Source organism: Leptonychotes weddellii, chromosome 16 (assembly GCF_054177405.1).
Source record: "Leptonychotes weddellii isolate Sample4059 chromosome 16, ASM5417740v2, whole genome shotgun sequence".
In the NCBI taxonomy this organism is placed as follows: Eukaryota; Metazoa; Chordata; class Mammalia; order Carnivora; family Phocidae; genus Leptonychotes; species Leptonychotes weddellii.
The window spans coordinates 11467050-11484669 of record NC_138384.1 but is presented as its reverse complement, the minus strand read 5'-3'; the positions used below and the strand labels follow the sequence as shown (position 1 = coordinate 11484669).

The window sequence follows — 17620 nt, the reverse complement described above, 5'->3', positions numbered from 1 at the left end:
ATGTGAAATGAGCAAAATGGCAGGTATCTCTTTATTCTAATGAAAGAAGTGAAGTAAAAACATTAGAGTTTCCTAAGACATAGAACTGATCTTGTTTTGGGTCACCTCAGAAAATAAAACTCCCAAAGACAAAAGTCACTGCTTCCAATATTCAAACTCTATTATATACACTGAGCTCCTGTTTGTCTCTCCCACTTTTAATCCTACTCTGTTCTAGCACTTCAGGTGGGACTTCATTCCTGGGAAGAGAAATCAAATGACTCCAATATCAGACTATACATGCAACATTCCTAAGTGTTTCAGGGACTCAGACAATGACAAACAATAAAACATTTGCAAACAATGCTGATATAGATGGAGTAGGAATAAGAGCTACTTTGGCCACCCTGCCACCAGTTAAGAGGCTAAGAAGGAAGCCAACCCAGAAGCAGAGGGAAGAGAAAAATGAGTCCAGCTAAGAGGTTGAGTTCCAGTATCCAGCTAAGCCTGAAGCCAGTGTTATTCCTTATTACAGTTATATGAAGCAAATTCTCTTTTTAGCTTAACCTAGTTTGGATAGGGCTTCCTGTTACCACAAAAGAGTCATAACCCCTAACTAATTTAGTGATGAACATGTACTTTTTTTTTTTTAAGATTTTATTTATTTACTTGACAGAGAGACAGACTGAGCACAAGCAGGGGGAGCGGCAGGCAGAAGGAGAAGCAGGCTCCCCGCTGAGCAGGGAGCCCGACGCGGGACTTGATCCCAGGATCCTGGGATTGTGACCTGAGCCGAAGGCACACGCTTAACTGACTGAGCCACCCAGGCACCCCGATGAACATGTACTTCTTACTTAAATCTCACTCAGATAAAACAAAGGTGAAGGAAACATTAGAATAATTTTATTATCTTTGATCTAGCCCATGTTTATCTAAAGTTCTAAAGACAACACAGTAAATTTGGATTTCTTTAAAAGAAAAGAGAGACACTAAATACTAAGTGCAATGAAGTCACCCAGTCAAATTTAAGAGGATACAGGAAAATGAAACATAGTACATTTAAGACATTAAAGCTTATTATTCTATAGTCTGGCAAATGGGCCTGTTTAGTTCTGAAGAACAACTTCTGTCTAGTATCTTCCAAAAGTAACATGACATAGTTTCATATCACTTATCTTTCTAATCACAATGGGATCTCTCAGCCCTCTAAATTACATTTTCAATAAGGCCTGGAAGAGTTACTAAATTTTCACCTGCTTATTTGAAGTCTCATCTGTTTTTTAATGGGCAGATGGCAAACTACAAGTTTATATCTCAAAATTACACAAATTCTATTAACAGATCTCTGGCTACAGCTATCATATGCTGAAATCCTGCAAGGTATTTCAATGATAGTCTCACAGAAGAACAAATCAAATGAGTTCTAAAGAACTATTAAAAATAAAATGCCTGCCTCTCTGGAAGACCCAGAAGCTGATTACATGTAAGTAATCCTGGAAAGAAGTCATCCTGTTTGTTTTTCTCAGAGATAGGTCTGTGAAATGAAACTAACCGAAAAACAGTTTAGTGGCTGCTGGTGGTAGCAGTTGATGCTGCAACTGCTATAAGGATGCAAGAGTTGAGAGAGAAACAAACAACAAAAAAAAAGTGTATTAAACAAAAAGACAAAGGCGCCTAAGCGACTGCCTTCGGCTCAGGTCATGATCCTGGAGTCCCGGGATCGAGTCCCGCATCGGGCTCCCTGCTCAGCAGTGAGTCTCCTTCTCCCTCTGGCCCTCCCCCCTCTCATGCTCTCTCTCTCAAATAAATAAATAAAATATTTAAAAATAAAATAAAATAAAATAAACAAAAAGACAAGTACAGGAACAGAACTTGCTCATATTTTCCTAACAGTGGAACTGGATCACTGATGTAAAAATATGGTTAATGTTTATAGTCTAATAAATATTAACACACTCAATTTTTCAATTCATAGCACTGCGAATTATTCAATGCTTGGAATAACTCCAGCTTGATTTTATAGTGACTATCTCAGCTGACAATGATCCTTGACATAATTCACTGTGCAAAATGTAAACATCAGTGTTGACTTTAATGCATAATAAACCAAAGCATGTTACAAGGCACAAAGAGCTGTCAAATCACATAAGGGCAAAAATTTCATTCCTTATGGCACAATTACATTAGTTAATTAGTTAATTAATTAATTTCTTCTTTTGCCTTCGTCAACTGCAAGATTCAATGTGAGTGGGAACATAAGTACCAGCTCTCAAGCTCCCATTCACCACCACACCCATCTGATTTACCTTCTGCCATGTCTCTGACACAGTGCTCTAAACCATTTGTTTTGTTGCTCAAGAAAAGACATATCTAATTTGAGACCACCAAGGCCAAGAATCATAGCAACAACCTACTGTAAGTTACTAAAATATCTGATCTTCCTATCTGATCTTCCTACTTAAATACCTTAATTCCTAGCTTGTATAGTCAAGAGCAACATAATAAACCACATTCTTAAAGAGGAATAGTAAGCAAAGCTACTTGTTAAGTGTTAAGAAAAAACTAGTCATTTCCCTAGCTATACCATAGCTGTAAATGTAACAGAAAATAATTGGGTATGAAAGATTTGTTTGTTTTTAGTGCAAGAGAAAAAATCTGTACGACACAAAATAATGAGATGACATCCTTTTACATCTCACCTGTAGATTTAGACTGGAGAATGTCAAATTACAATTGCTTTGCTGCATATAAGGTAGCTTAGAAAAATGGCTCATTGTAAACAAAACAAAACAAAACAAAAAACGCAAACCTGAACCCTAAAATAAATATAAATTACTAGATTAAGCTTCCTTCAAAATAAGGTTGATGTAAGAGTTGAACCTTAGAGGTGCCTGGGTGGCACAGCTGGTTAAGCATCTGACTCTTAGTTTTGGCTCAGGGCATGATCTCAGGGTCATGAGACTGAGCCCTGTGTGGACTTCATGCTCAGTGTGGAGTCTGCTTAAGATTCTCTCTCCCTCTCCCTCTGCCCCTCCCCACTCCGTGTGCACCTCCACATGTACACTCTTTCTCTCCCAAACATATAAATCTTAAAAAAAAAAAAAAAAGTTGAACCTTACATTTTCACTAGGCATGTCACAACTCATGAGTATGGATGATCTTCTGTCATCCAGGCACTAAAGCAGCCATCAATAAGGGTTTTGGTAATCATTTCTTTTCAAACCAAACCTCAATTTTCCATATTGATAAGCACAACCACAAACATATTTGACCAACTCAAAAGCCCCAAAGATAACAAAAATATTTTGTTTCATCCTTTTATTAACTGAAGAAAACCAAGTTTTTGTCTGATTAAACTGAAATGAACATTACACCCAATGATTTTAATGACTCCTGGGCTCTCCCTCCTAAAATGTGACTCCCCACCTATTTAATTCTTATAGTTCTACGTGTATCTTCTATTTGCTTAATCAAGAGTATCCTAAACCTAGTGTACAGGTAAACTAATAGGAGGCTTAAAAAAAAAAAAAAAAACAACAGATGTGGTAATCCACTTGTGGGTTAGATTATCTGGAATGATCCTCAAATCATATTCAACTAAAAATGTTCAAAGATTAAAAAATCTTCTTAAAAGCAACTAATAGCTAACAATATTTTAGATATTGCCAAGCCAGTGCTGAAAGAAAGGGGGATACCCCAAAACACAGGAGAACTCAAAACCTTATTTTAGCCTTGAAGGTACTTGCTAAACCTATCAAAATGGGTCCTCCTTTTTGAAGGGTATGTGGGCAGAAACAAAGCCAAGATCTGCCCAAGGCAAAAAGTCTAAGAGATGCTCCTCCTTTAAGTTGGAATCTCAAAAGCCTACATACACTCTTTTTTTTTTTTTTTAAGATTTATTTATTAAAGAGAGAGAGAGCACGAGAGGGGGGAAGGTCAGAGGGAGAAGGAGACTCCCCGCTGAGTAGGGAGCCCGATGTGGGACTCGATCCCGGGACTCCAGGATCATGACCTGAGGCGAAGGCAGTCGCATAACCAAGTGAGCCACCCAGGCGCCGGCTACATACGCTCTTAAGGGCAAACTACAAGTAAACCATCCCCTCCACAGATTTGCACTGTCTGGCCATCTCAGAAAATCTCAAGAATATGAAACTGATTTAAGGTGGTCCTGGATTGGCGGATGCCTGGGTGGCTCAGTCCTTAAGCATCTGCCTGTTCAGCTCAGGTCGTGATCCCAGGGTCCTGGAATCGAGTCCTGCATCAGGCTCCCTGCTTAGCGGGAAGCTGCTTCTCCCTCTCCCACTCCCCCTGCTTGTAATCCCTCTCTCGCTGTCTCTATCAAATAAATAAATCTTAAAAAAAAAAAAAAAGGTGGTCCTGGACTGGTAGTGGTCAGAAGTGCCTGATAGAAGCAAATAAAAATCCACTCTGAAAAAGAGCACTTTTATCTTAGGCCCCAAATCATTCCTACAAATAATTTCCCAAAAGACAGTAAGTGACATACAGTAAAAATAACTAAACATACTGTGAAATAAGACACCTAGAATGAGAAGAGAAAGACAAAGAAACAGATCTTAAAAGATTTCAGTTATCAGAACTATCAGAACTATTTGACAGAGATAATAGAATAATCATAATTAACCTTCAGAATACTAAGAAAAATCATGTAGGTAATCACCAGAATCATCAGAATACTAGAAAAAGTCCTAGGTAAATCATTATTTACCATTTTTATATTAAATACTCCATGAATAATTTAGGGTAGAATAAAGTAAAAGTAGAAAACTTTATTAGAAATCTTAATATACCTTTTCATACAGTAAACCCAAATAGTTATTCTATATTTTCCTGGGTTTGAAGGTATACATACTTAGCTGTTTATCAGTTGTCAATGACAAACCTAGAACACATCCATCTTATAAATACTGATCTCAGATTTCAAATACATCTCTAACAGATTCCAGCTTATCATTATTTCTGCTGCTTCTTGTACTTTCATCATCAAAATGCAATAGTTTTTAAAATTTTGATACCTCATAATACAGGACTGCTTCTTCTTTGCTCTATCACTACAAAACATTTTCATTTATATATTAATAAAAACCAATCAGGATAATAAACCCAAAGAATATTTTCCTTTTTTTTTTTTTAAAGGTTTTACTTATTAAATTTGACAGAGAGAGACACAGTGAGAGAGGGAACACAAGCAGGGGGAGTGGGAGAGGGAGAAGCAGGTTTCCCGCAGAGCAGGGAGCCCGATGCGGGGCTCGATCCCAGGACCCTGGGATCATGACCAGAGCTGAAGGCAGACGCTTAACGACTGAGCCACCCAGGCGCCCCAGAATATTTTCATTTCTACATCACCTTTATCCTTCTATTAACCTCTGTATACACACCTGACTTCCGCATTTGTCCACTTGTTTAGTAAATTTTGGTGCAAAAACATCATAAAAGATATATAAACGCTGCCGCACATTCTTCCAGCAAAAGATGTTCTAGATACTTGTCATAAAATAGTACTTGACGAAGACCTTGCTGAATAACTAATTAGATAAGAATATATTTCATTTTTATCCTTAGAAATAATTTGTTCACCCACTGAGTTTTGAGTTTCAGAAAATTTACCCAGGATACTGTCATCTGAATACTCAGTCCAAAATGTTGCTTCTATACTATTAGAGTATGGACCAGTGCTGCCAAACAGAAATGTAATATGAGCAACGTATATAATTTTACATTTCTTAGTAGGCACATTAAAACAGTGAAAAGAAACAGGTGAAATTAATTTTAATACATCTGATTTAACCTAATATATCCAAAATGTTATTTCAACATGTAATCAATATAAAAAATTGAGAAATTTGTGCTCGCTTCGGCAGCACATATACTAAAAAATTGAGAAATTTTACATTTCTCTTCTCTTTCCAGTCTTTGAAATCCCACGTACATTTTACACTTACAGCACATCTCAAGTCCACTTTTTATAGTGCTCAATAGCCTCATATAGCCTTTGATATGGTGGCTACCATATCAAAACACATAAATCTACAGTGCTGCTATTTGTCTCTCTACACTTCTCTCCTAATTCATATCATTATGAAGTATCTTCTTCTGTCAATGTTCTTCTCTTTGCCATTATGGGCAGAAAATGAAAAATTCTGAATTTTCAACTGTGCTGAATGAAAGCCTAAACTATAAACATGGTTATCTTAGAATTATAAAAGGTCTAATGCATCCTATAGTAACTGCAAGATAGAAAGTAAATTTTCTTTGTTCTTTGAAAGAATAAAGGTCATGATATCAATATTCACAAATACTATTTTTCAAAAAAGAAACTCTAAAACTAAAACTGGGTCCAGTGGAAACTTATATAGTACAAGGGTTAAAGAAATGAGACAAACTTGACAAAATCTCTACGGAACAGTAAAATATAAAAGGTGATCTAGCAGATCTAGAACTGGAAGAGCCTAACAATTGTGAAAAAGAAAGTAAAAAGACACTGTACCAGATTTCAGGACTTACTACAAAGCAACAGTAATTAAGAGTGTGATAGAGGCACCTGGGTGGCTCAGGTCATGATCTCAGGGTTTTGATACCAAGCCCTGAGCCAGGCTCTGCACTCAGTGTGGAGTCTGCTTGAGATTCTCTCTCTCTCTCCCTCTGCCTCTGCCCTTCCCCCTGTTTGCTCTATCTCTCTCTTTCTCAATAAATAAAATCTTTAAAAAAAAGTGTGGTATTGGCACAAGCACAGATATACAGACAAAAGGAATGAATCTATGCATGTGTTGGGATGCCTGGGTGGCTCAGTTGGTTAAGCTTCTGCCTTCAGCTCAGGTCATGATCCCAGCGTCCTGGGATTGATCCCCGCATCGGGCTCCCTGCTCAGTGGTGAGCCTGCTTCTTCCTCTCCTTCTGCCACTCCCCTTGCTTGAGCTCTCTTGCACACTCTAATAAATAAATAAAATCTAAAAAAAAAAAGACTCTATGTGTGCATTAAAACTCAAACACTGCATGTACACATACACGAAAGTGAATTTTAGTGCATGTAAATTATATCTTAATTTAAAAAAGGAAAAAATGATTAACTATAGCAATTTAGTTTCTTAAAAAGTAGAAAGAGGGGTGTCTGGGTGGCTCAGTCAGTTAAGTGTCTGCCTTAGGCTCAGGTCACAATCTCAGGGTCCCCACAACGGTCTTCCCGCTCAGCAGGGAGTCTGCCTGTCCCTCTCCCTCTGCCCCTCACCCCATGGCTCCTGCTCTCTCTCTCAAATAAATTAAAAAAAAAAAAAAAAGTAGGGACTCCTGGGTGGCTCAGTTGGCTAAGCATCCGCCTCTTGGCTCAGGTCATGATCCCAGGGTCCTGGGATCGATCCCCGCGTCCTGGGATCGATCCCCGCATCAGGCTCCCTGCTCAGTGGAGAGCCTGCTTCTCTCTTCTCCCTCTGCCTGCCGCTCTGCCTGCTTGTGCGCACGCACGCACTCTCTCTCTCTCTCTCTCTCTCTCTCGTCAAATAAATAAATAAATAAATCTATTTTAAAAAAAGGTAGAAAGAGTTAAGCAGCTGGACATAATGGAAGAGCAAATTAGTAAACTGGAAGGTAAGTCAAAAGAAATTACTCAGAATGTAGCATGAAGAAAAGTCAATAAATGTGGAGCCTTATACAACAGCAGCCATGGTTCTGTGATACCCCATGGTCATGGGCCTCAACAAGGGCCACATGAGCAAGCTGAGGCACAGCCATCACTGTGGACACTTCACCACGCACACCAAATTCCTAAGGGACACGATCAGTGAGTTATGTGGCTTCACCTCATACAAACAGATCACCTTGGAGCTGCTCAAAGTCTTCAAGGACAAGTATGCCCTCAAGATCATCAAGAAAAAAGGGGCGCCTGGGTGGCTCAGTTGGTTAAGCTTCTGCCTTCGGCTCAGGTCATGATCTCAGGGTCCTGGGATCGAGCCCAGCATCGGGCTCCCTGATCAGTGGGGAGCCTGCTTCTCCCTCTCCCTCTGTCCCTCCTCCCCGCTTGTGCATGCGTGCGCTCTCTCTCTCAAGTAAATAATTAAAATATTTTTTAGAAAAAGAAAGAAAAGAGTGGGGACACACATCCATGCCAAGAGGAAGCAACAGGAGCTGAGCAAAGTCCTGGTTGCCAAAAGGAAAGCAGCTGCCGGGGACTGAGCCCTCTCCCCACTCTGTGTATAATAAAACCTTCACAGAAATAAAAAAAAATAAACATGGGAAAACAGCAAGAAATCTAACTTAATTGAAGTTCTAGAAGAAGAAGAGAAAGAGTGGGGCAGAGGCAGATAATGGCTAAGAATTTTCCAGAATGGATAAAAGATACTAAATCAAAAGAAACTCAATAAAGCCAAAGCCAGACAAATAAAAGGAAATTCACACCTAGACAAATCACAGTGAATGAGAGAACACAAAGAATATGTGGAAAGAAGCCATAGGAACTGACTGCTCAATAGCAACAGTGAAAGTCAAAAGACAGTGGAAAGAGAATGTGCTAAGAGAAAAAATATTCCAACCTAAAATTCTATACTGTGATAGATTTTTCTTAAGGCCATAAATCTCTCCCATTTCTTTATGCACACCCCACACCCCTTTAAATGTGACACCGTCACTCCTCCCATCGAGAGATGGAGTCTAATTCCTCCACTCTTTGGAATCTGGGCTTGGCGACCGGACTAGCTCTGGTCAATGAGAAATCAGTAAATACGAGCAAAGGCTTGAAAAGTACTTGTGCACTGGAACTTGCCATTTCTATAGCAGACCACCAGACACATGAATGTCTGGCCCCCAGGTAACCTGACAAGTGACTACAGATACATGAATGAGCTGAGCTGATACCATGTAGACCAGAGACAAGCCATCCCATTGAGCGGGGCCCAAATTGCTAACCTACAGAAACATGGGGAAGCAGTTGTTTTTGAGTCACTGAGTTTGGGATGGTCTGTTACCCAGAAATAGATAATTGATACCTAGACCCAACAAAAATATCTTTTAAGAACAGAGTAGAATAAAGACTTTTCCAGACAAACAAAACCTGACAGCTGGCCACGAGGAGACCCTCACTAAAGGAAATTCTAAAGAATGTATCGTAGGCAGAAGGAAAGTGGTCCCAGATGGAAAGATCAGAGATGCAAGAAGGCATGAGGAGCAAATAAAGGGCTAAATACATAGGTAATCTATAAAAATATTGCTTTTCTAATACAATAATAATAGAATGAAAAAAATTCAATGACAGCTGCTTTTGTAATACAATAGCTAAAAAAATTCAATGCCAGCAACCACTCCCAGACATTCTGATTTAATTTACCGGAGACATCTGGGTACTGATAGTTTAAAAATCACCCCAGGTGCAACAAGGGCTTGGAATCACTAACTTAAATAAAGAACTTATGCCTGTATATTTAAAGTTGGCATTAATCCTCACCTTCTTTCTACTTTTATTTGGCTTGCCTTTTTTGAAAATACTGACTTGTGATTTTCCATTGAAATAGGTTTTTAAAAACTTACTGTCTCGGGCGCCTGGGTGGCTCAGTTGGTTAAGCGACTGTCTTCGGCTCAGGTCATGATCCTGGAGTCTCCGGATCGAGTCCCGCATCAGGCTCCCTGCTCGGCGGGGAGTCTGCTTCCCCCTCTCATGCTCTCTCTCTATCACTGTCTCTCTCAATAAATAAACAAAAATCTTTAAAAAAAACAAAACAAAACTTACTGTCTCTGTAATACAAAATGGCTCACCTTGGGAGACACTAAAGGTCTTAAAACAATTACTATGTAATTTCTAATTATTTTCCATCAACAGGATATTACTATAAATTCACAGGGTGTTCCCAGGTGCAAGAACTCAAGAAAATCTCAGCTAAGGCTAAAACTAAACAGATTTTTCTAGTTAATGTTCTTCTACAGTCTATTCAGCAAAATAGTAACTAATATTAAAGACCAGCCTACAGACCATCTGTTAACTAAACTAACAGTAACAGATCAGGATACTGTACTACTCAAAACACTCTATGTTAACTGTTCATTTTCCTAAATTGTTATGTTGACTAGATATGGTTTATGGTGCTTATGATCTAAATCAATACACCAATCTCAATTAAATAACCCTCAAAGCAAACCCTTAAATGATGAAAAATTTCCAAAATAACAAATTCTGGCTGCACTAGCAAAATAAGAAGGGGTGGAATTAACATAAGGAATAAGAAAACGAAGCACCTAACAGATACTATAAATGAGTAGAATAGATAAGCCATACCTTATTGATTTTAAGATGCACCATTATTTCATGTATCACTACAGGAAAAAACTCTGCCAATCATAATTATGTCATAAAATTTAAGAAGCATCCTGATTTCAAAAATGTTAAGGTGAAAAATAAAAAGTATGCTTTATAGTCGATAAAAGAAGATAAATGACAAAGCATTATAACCAAGCAACCAGGGTATTTTTGCCAGAAGCTACCTACCAGTATTAAAACTCTCATCCAAACCAACCATACACAACCCAATTTAATATCAAAATACAGCCTCAAGGAAATAACTCTCTATGCAGTAAAGGTATCAAAGAGAAAATGCTACACCAACAGAAAAATGGCAATATTCGAATTCATCACCACCCCTCAAGCAGTATCACAAAAATGTACACGCCCGCGTAAGAAAGCAAGCGTAAGTGCTGGTTCACGTGTGCACCATGCACATTCTGTCTCTAAAAAAGCCAAGCTAATTTAATGGAAGTCTGCAGTGTCATGCATACACATTTGGCCCTGATTAATAAAAGTTCATACCAAAATAAAAACTGACAAATTCAGTGAATTCCTACAATAAATGTAGGATTATGTAAAGAAATTATAGCAAAACATTTTTCTAATTCAGATGGATTGTAAACCATTAAAAAGCTGTATGTACATTACATATTATATATTAAATTTATTCTATAAAGGGACATTCATAATTACTGTTAGTTTTTGCAGGCCACATACAATCTCTACAATCTTGTTATCTTCTTTTAAAACTGTAAAAACCATTCTTACATCCAGAGACATAAAAAACAGGCTGTAGGCTGGGTTTGGTCCATGGGCTGTAGATTGCTAATTTCTAGTCTAAGATATAAATGGGCATAAATGGGTGCTTCATAAAACAAGGTTGCTGAAGAAATTAGAGAACAGATCTATTCCAGATTTTAATTTAACAGGTTCGGGAAAATGCTTTAACAAGAACTGCTAAGCCAAAAAAACTAATGAAGCTTAGTGAAGAAAAACTTTATTTTTTATTCTTTTCATTTACGATATAATCTTTGAGGGCGCCTGGGTGGCTCAGTCGTTAAGCGTCTGCCTTCGCCTCAGGTCATGATCCCAGGGTCCTGGGATTGAGCCCCGCATCACATCGGGCTCCCTGCTCCACAGGAAGCCTGCTTCTCCCTCTCCCACTCCCCCTGCTTGTGTTCCCTCTCTCGCTGTCTCTGTCAAATAAATAAAGAAAATCTTTTAAAAAAATTAAAAAAAATAAAAATATAATCTTTGACAAAGTTCTGTTTACTTATGCATAGGAACCTAAATGAGTGGCTGAAGAAATATTTATTTTTATTTCTTGGAGAAAATCATATACTAATTCTAATTTAGGAAAACCGACATTGAGATCTTACTGAGGTCAAATCATTTTTTCTAATGATTTCTATCATACTCTATACATGGGACCCTACCCTCCACAACCCTGGGCTTCAACAAAAATACACAAAAAATAACTTTCAGCGGATTATCCTACTCACTTTGCTAACTGCAAAGCCTATACAGGTTCTGATAAACATCAAGAAAGAGAAATGAATCTCTAAAGATCAGTAAAATGCCAAGGCTAAAGCAACAGCTTTTGTATTAGTGCTGCCCAATATGTACTTGTTTATAAAAGGAAAAATCCATTCATTGCTGAGTTTTATATAAATGGTGTTTTCAGTAGTTACTAAAAAAAACCTTAAGGGCACCTGGGTGGCTCAGTCGTTAAGCATCTGCCTTTGGCTCAGGTCATGATCCCAGGGTCCTGGAATCGAGTCCCACATCGGGCTCCCTGCTCTGCGGGAAGCCTGCTTCTCCCTCTCTCACACCCCCTGCTTGTGTTCCTGCTCTCGCTATGTCTCTCTCTGTCAAATAAATAAATAAAAAATCTTTTAAATAAATAAATAAATAAAAATAAAAGAAATAAAAAACTTAACTGAATGCCATTTCAGAAAAATCTGTCAAACTGACCATATATACCCTTAGCTGTTCCTATATTGAAGAAAACATTTCCCAATTTAAAAACTACATTCACACAATTTTAAGTAAATCTATTCTGATGAATTGAATCGCAAAGGAAATCACCGAAGGTAGACTCTAGAAATACTTTCTAACAAAGAACTCTTTTGGGCCATGTTAAAATGGGCCATGGCTATGGGTCCAGCAATGCAAAACAAACATAGATAATGGACTGTAATTTGTAACTAGAATCTCAAATATAACAATGAAAATTATAAAACACCAATGTAGGGGGATCACATGTCTTGTTCTAAGTATTCTGACTTCACACTAAAACATTCTTATAGCAAGAATTTAGATTTGTTCCCTGTTCTCTATTAAAACGAAAAGAATGAATAAAACACAACTTTAGGTTGGTTTTTTGTTTGCTTTTGTTTTTTTAACCAACCAGACCTAAGTGGCAATGAGTTTGATCTCTCTTAAAAAACTGTTTACTTTTATGAGTATGCTGATGACTCATGATTGATGAATAAGAATGAGAGAGACAAAAAGGAAATGGACCAAAATTGATCTCATTAAAGTAGGTAAAAGCTTTCTGCAAAACTCAGCCAATTAATGCCATATTCTACAGCTACAGACTTGTCTGAATACTGCCTGTGGTGCAACAGAGGCTATTTTATCCTGTAGCTTTGTAGGATTTCTTGCTCTATGAAGTTCAATTTCAGAGTAAATACTGTCAAGTGTGCTTTATGAGGACTAAATGTAAATCGTTTGTAAGAAATCAATAATGTCTAATATTAAAAAAAAAACAAGAGAACAACATAAATATTCTACCTAAAAATTAGGTAAATTCAAGAATAAAGAGCTAAAAGAGTTGAAAGTGGGGAGAGCTAAAATAGGAGATTACAGTTTTCCATTATATACCTGGTAGCACTCCTGACTTCTACAATCATGTATTAAAACTATGCACGTATTACTCGAATAATCCATATGTCTACCAGGACATACGGTGTCTACGTGAGTATGGGAGCATTTTCTGAACTTGTACTCCTATTCTGCTCTGCTGTGGTTCAGTACGCAAAAAGTTACCTAGTCTGGAGATAATGGTTTCGTTTGGTTTTCTTAAATTCTCCCCAAATTCTCCCTTTACATAGATTATCTTGAGTTCTCCAGTTAAAACAAGTTTTAAGAAAAGACCTTTGAAACAATGTTTTTTGCCAAGATGACATGGTCTTACAAGGTATTTAAGTAATCTTTAACTAGTTAAAAATAGGTAAATGTGTCCTGGTCCTGAAAGTTCTGTAAAAAGAGCCAGCTTCTAATAATCCACATAAATGGGTTAGGATCCTGAATCAGAGGGTTCAAGGCTGCCTCAGGAATGTTGAGTACTAATAATATACCAGGATTTGAGAAATTAAATGCGTAAACTATTTTAAAAACTCAAGAGATCTTTTAAAAACTCAAGAGATCTTCATGTAAAGGTATTAGCATAACACTTCCAGAACAGCTGAATCTCACGCTGCACCACTTTTAAAAACACAGATCTAAATCCTAAAGGCTTTTAAAGATGCTAAATCAAAGAACTAAACTGAAAATGTTGCTCTTAGTACGGATAAGAACAAATCCCAGTGAGGCTTTTCTAGGCCTATCTGAAAAACAGGAGATCCAAAGGTTGGGTAGGAGAAAAGCAACAGTTCATTACAGGAATTCCTTGAGAATCCAAGCCACACTAACTACAAATGCTGTGACGGTTTTGTTTTTTAAATCAAGGGCCTTGTGTAAGACTGATGAATCACAGACCTGTACCCCTGAAACAAATAATACATTATATGTTAATATAAATAAATAAATGAATAACCAATTTTTAAAACTGTAAGTGTTGTTAATATATGTCTAGATTTTTTTTCCTAACAAGTGACAGGCTTGTAGTTCATATTACTCGCAGAGCTGTACAGGACAATCTTTTCCCAAAACTTACAACTAAGAACTAATTAAGAAAAATAATTATGAAGTAGTATATAATGTTTTGTGACTTAAAAGTAAGTTTATGAACTTGAACATAGCTTACTGAGATAAGGAGAGGCTTCCTCTTTCAATTTTTTCATGTTCAACTTTTAAAGCAATTCAGATAGGTGGAATTTTTCAGCCAGGTTACATCACCCAGTAGCAGTAGCTGGGGAGTCATCTATTAACAGGTTTTTCAAAAATCAACTGTTTGTGAACAATAAATTGTACAAAACTTCAAAAATCTTTAATTTACCTTGGAACTTACATTCTGCTGGTGCAGTAACAAAAGTCAACAAAACTGCACTTCTAGGAAAATTAACTCCAACAATATTAAAGTAAGTAAGTACAGGGCTTTTCAGGGAAGACTGTTCATAAGTATGAAATATGGGAAATAACTTTTATACTCATGCATAGGAAAGTGGCTGAATAAACTAAGGAAGATCTCTATGAATTGATTTAACGTGATTTCCAAGATATAACGTTAAATGAAAAAATGCAAAATGCAAAAGAGTATCAACTACACTACCTTTTGGGTAAGAAAGAAGGGAAAATAAGAAACTACACATGTATCTGCTCACTTGTACATAAAGAAACAAAGTATAAATTAAAAACTGAGACTGGCTACCCTAGGAATGTGCAGGAAAGAATGGAAGGATGGGAATGGGATAAAAGGTGTAGCAGGAAGGCAATTCTAGAACTATGCTATTTTTTTTAAAGATTTTATTAATTTGAGAGAGAGAAACAGAGAGAGAGGGATAGAGAGGATGAGTAGGAGAAGGGGAAGAGAGAAAGGGAGAAGCAGACTCCCTGCTGAGCAGGGCACCTGAAGCAGGGCTCCATACCAGGACCCTGGGATCACGACCTAAGCCGAAGGCAGACTCTTAACCAACTGAGCCACCTAGGCACCCCTAGAACCGTGTTATTTTTACCGACTCAACATTTTTAAAGTAAGACTGGGGGGAGGCAAAACTGCAATTAAAAGAAAAAAAATGGGATCACCTGGGTGGCTCAGTTTGTTAAGTGCCCCACTCTTGATTTTGGCTTAGGCCATGATCTCAGGGTTGTGATAGGAGCGATGATTTCAAAGCACTTTACATATCGGCCCAGAAAGGAGAAGTCTCCTAGGCTCTCTTGTACTTTTCTAATCCTAGCCCTGAAGTCACTCACTTCTCCAAGGAGCTCTCTTTCCTTTTAGTGGAGAATGATATTTAGAAGCCAAGGTCCAGGTGCTAGATGTGCTCATTGCTTCTGGAGTGTTATTGCTTCAGCAGGCAAAGCCAGAAAATGTATAAAGTGGATGTGTTTCTATGTTTTTACATAAATACATTCATAAGTACATATGCATCTCCATATGTGTATATATACACACAGACATCTATTCATATCTATATGTACAGGCACACGTTACAAAGTAATTTTTATTCATATCCGATGCCTCTAGTACCACAGGGTTCATTCTAGCTTTCTCCCTATCCATGTTTATAATTGCCTTCTATCACAGTGAAAACATGGTTCCTATCATCCTCAAATTATTTATTTGCTGAATCCTATACTAGAGTAAAAATAAATTTAGAATTCTAAGCTATGCCATTATGAAAAAACAAACCTACTAGAGTTCAGTATTTGTTTACAGCTCTTTTTGTCATTGGACTGAGGATATATACTCAAAATAGTGAGTTTATGAGCCACTCAAGTTATTCTCCCTCCTCCTTACTTCTCTCTTTATGGTTATGCTCATTTGAAATAGTTAGATTCATTTTCTTTCTTTCTTTTTTTTAAGATTTTTATTTAGGGGCGCCTGGGTGGCTCAGTTGGTTAAGCGACTGCCTTCAGCTCAGGTCATGATCCTGGAGTCCCGGGATCGAGTCCCACATCCAGCTTCCTGCTCTGCCGGGAGTCGGCTTCTCCCTCTGACCCTCCCCTCTCTCATGCTCTCTCTCTCATTCTCTCTCTCTCAAATAAATAAATAAAAATATTAAAAAAAATGATTTCTATTTATTCATCTGAGAGAGAGAGAGACAGAGAGAGCACAAGCAGGGGGAATGGCAGGCAGAGGGAAAGGGAGAAGCAGGCTCCCCTCTAAGCAGGGAGCCTGATGCAGGGCTCATTCCCAGGACCCTGGGATCATGACCTGAGCCAAAGGCAGACGCTTAACCAACTGAGCCATCCAGGCACCCCTCATCACTCCTATCCTCACAACAAGAAAAAAGATGAACTAAAAATTAACAGCTCTTCTTAGATCCAGAAGAGAACTGAAGTCACAGGGCAAACTCTTGGTCAAAATTTGGAGAGACAGGCAAATACAGAGAATCACAGCTTACTGGAAGCCGAAGCAGGGGAACACAGGAATTTTAACTGACAATTGCTCCAGGCTCAGTGTGGTCAAGCTTGAGAGTCAAAAACTCAAGGAAATGAATGATTTGAAAAGGGAACTAAGTAAACGATTTCATTTACAATAGCATCAAAAAGAAAAAAAAATACAGAGGAATAATTTTTTTTTTTTTTTTAATTTAACAGAGAGAGAGAGAGAGAGCACAAGTAAGCAGAGTGGCAGACAGAGGGAGAGGGAGAAGCAGGCTCTCCGCCGAGCAGGGAGCCCGATGCGGGGCTTGATCCCAGGATCCTGGGATCATGACCTGAGCCGAAGGCAGCCACTTAACCGACTGAGCCACACAGGCACCCCCACAGGAATAAATTAAAAGAGAAGACTTGCACACTGAAAACCACTAAACATTCTGGAAAGAAATTAAAGACATAAATAAATGGAAAGACATCCCATGTCCATGGATTGGAAGACTTAATATTGTCAATACTACCAAAAAAATCTACAATTAAGTGCAATCCCTATCAAAGTCCCAATAATGGTTTTTGAAAAATCTGTCCTAAAATTCATATAGAATCTCAAGGGACCCTGAATAGCCAAAACAATCTTTTTTTTTTTTTAAGATTTTTAATTTATTTGACAGAGAGAGACACAGCGAGAGAGGGAACACAAGCAGGGGGAGTGGGAGAGGGAGAAGCAGGCTTCCCGTGGAGCAGGGAGCCCGATGCGGGGCTCCATCCCAGGACCCTGGGATCATGACCCGAGCCAAAGGCAGACACTTAACAAATGAGCCACCCAGGCACCCCTAGCCAAAACAGTCTTGAACAAAGTTTGAGCTCTCACACACTTAACTGATTTCAAAAATTATTACAAAGCTACAGTAATTAAAACTGTGGTGCTGGCATAAAGACACACAGACCAACGGAACAGAATAAAGAGCCCAGAAAGAAACGTTATCATATATGATCAAATGCTTTTCAACAAAGATGCCAAGACCATTCAACGGGGAAAGGACAGTCTTTTCAACAAATGGTATTAGAAAAACTGCATATCCTTATGCAAAAGAATGA

General features: G+C 38.1%; 1 protein-coding gene across 1 annotated transcript in view; it reads right to left on the bottom strand.

Annotated features, from left to right (window-relative positions):
• GLG1 (golgi glycoprotein 1) overlaps window positions 1-17620 on the bottom strand; it is a 162052-nt gene that overhangs the window by 118247 nt on the left and 26185 nt on the right. The gene's annotated exons all lie outside the window — the stretch shown is intronic.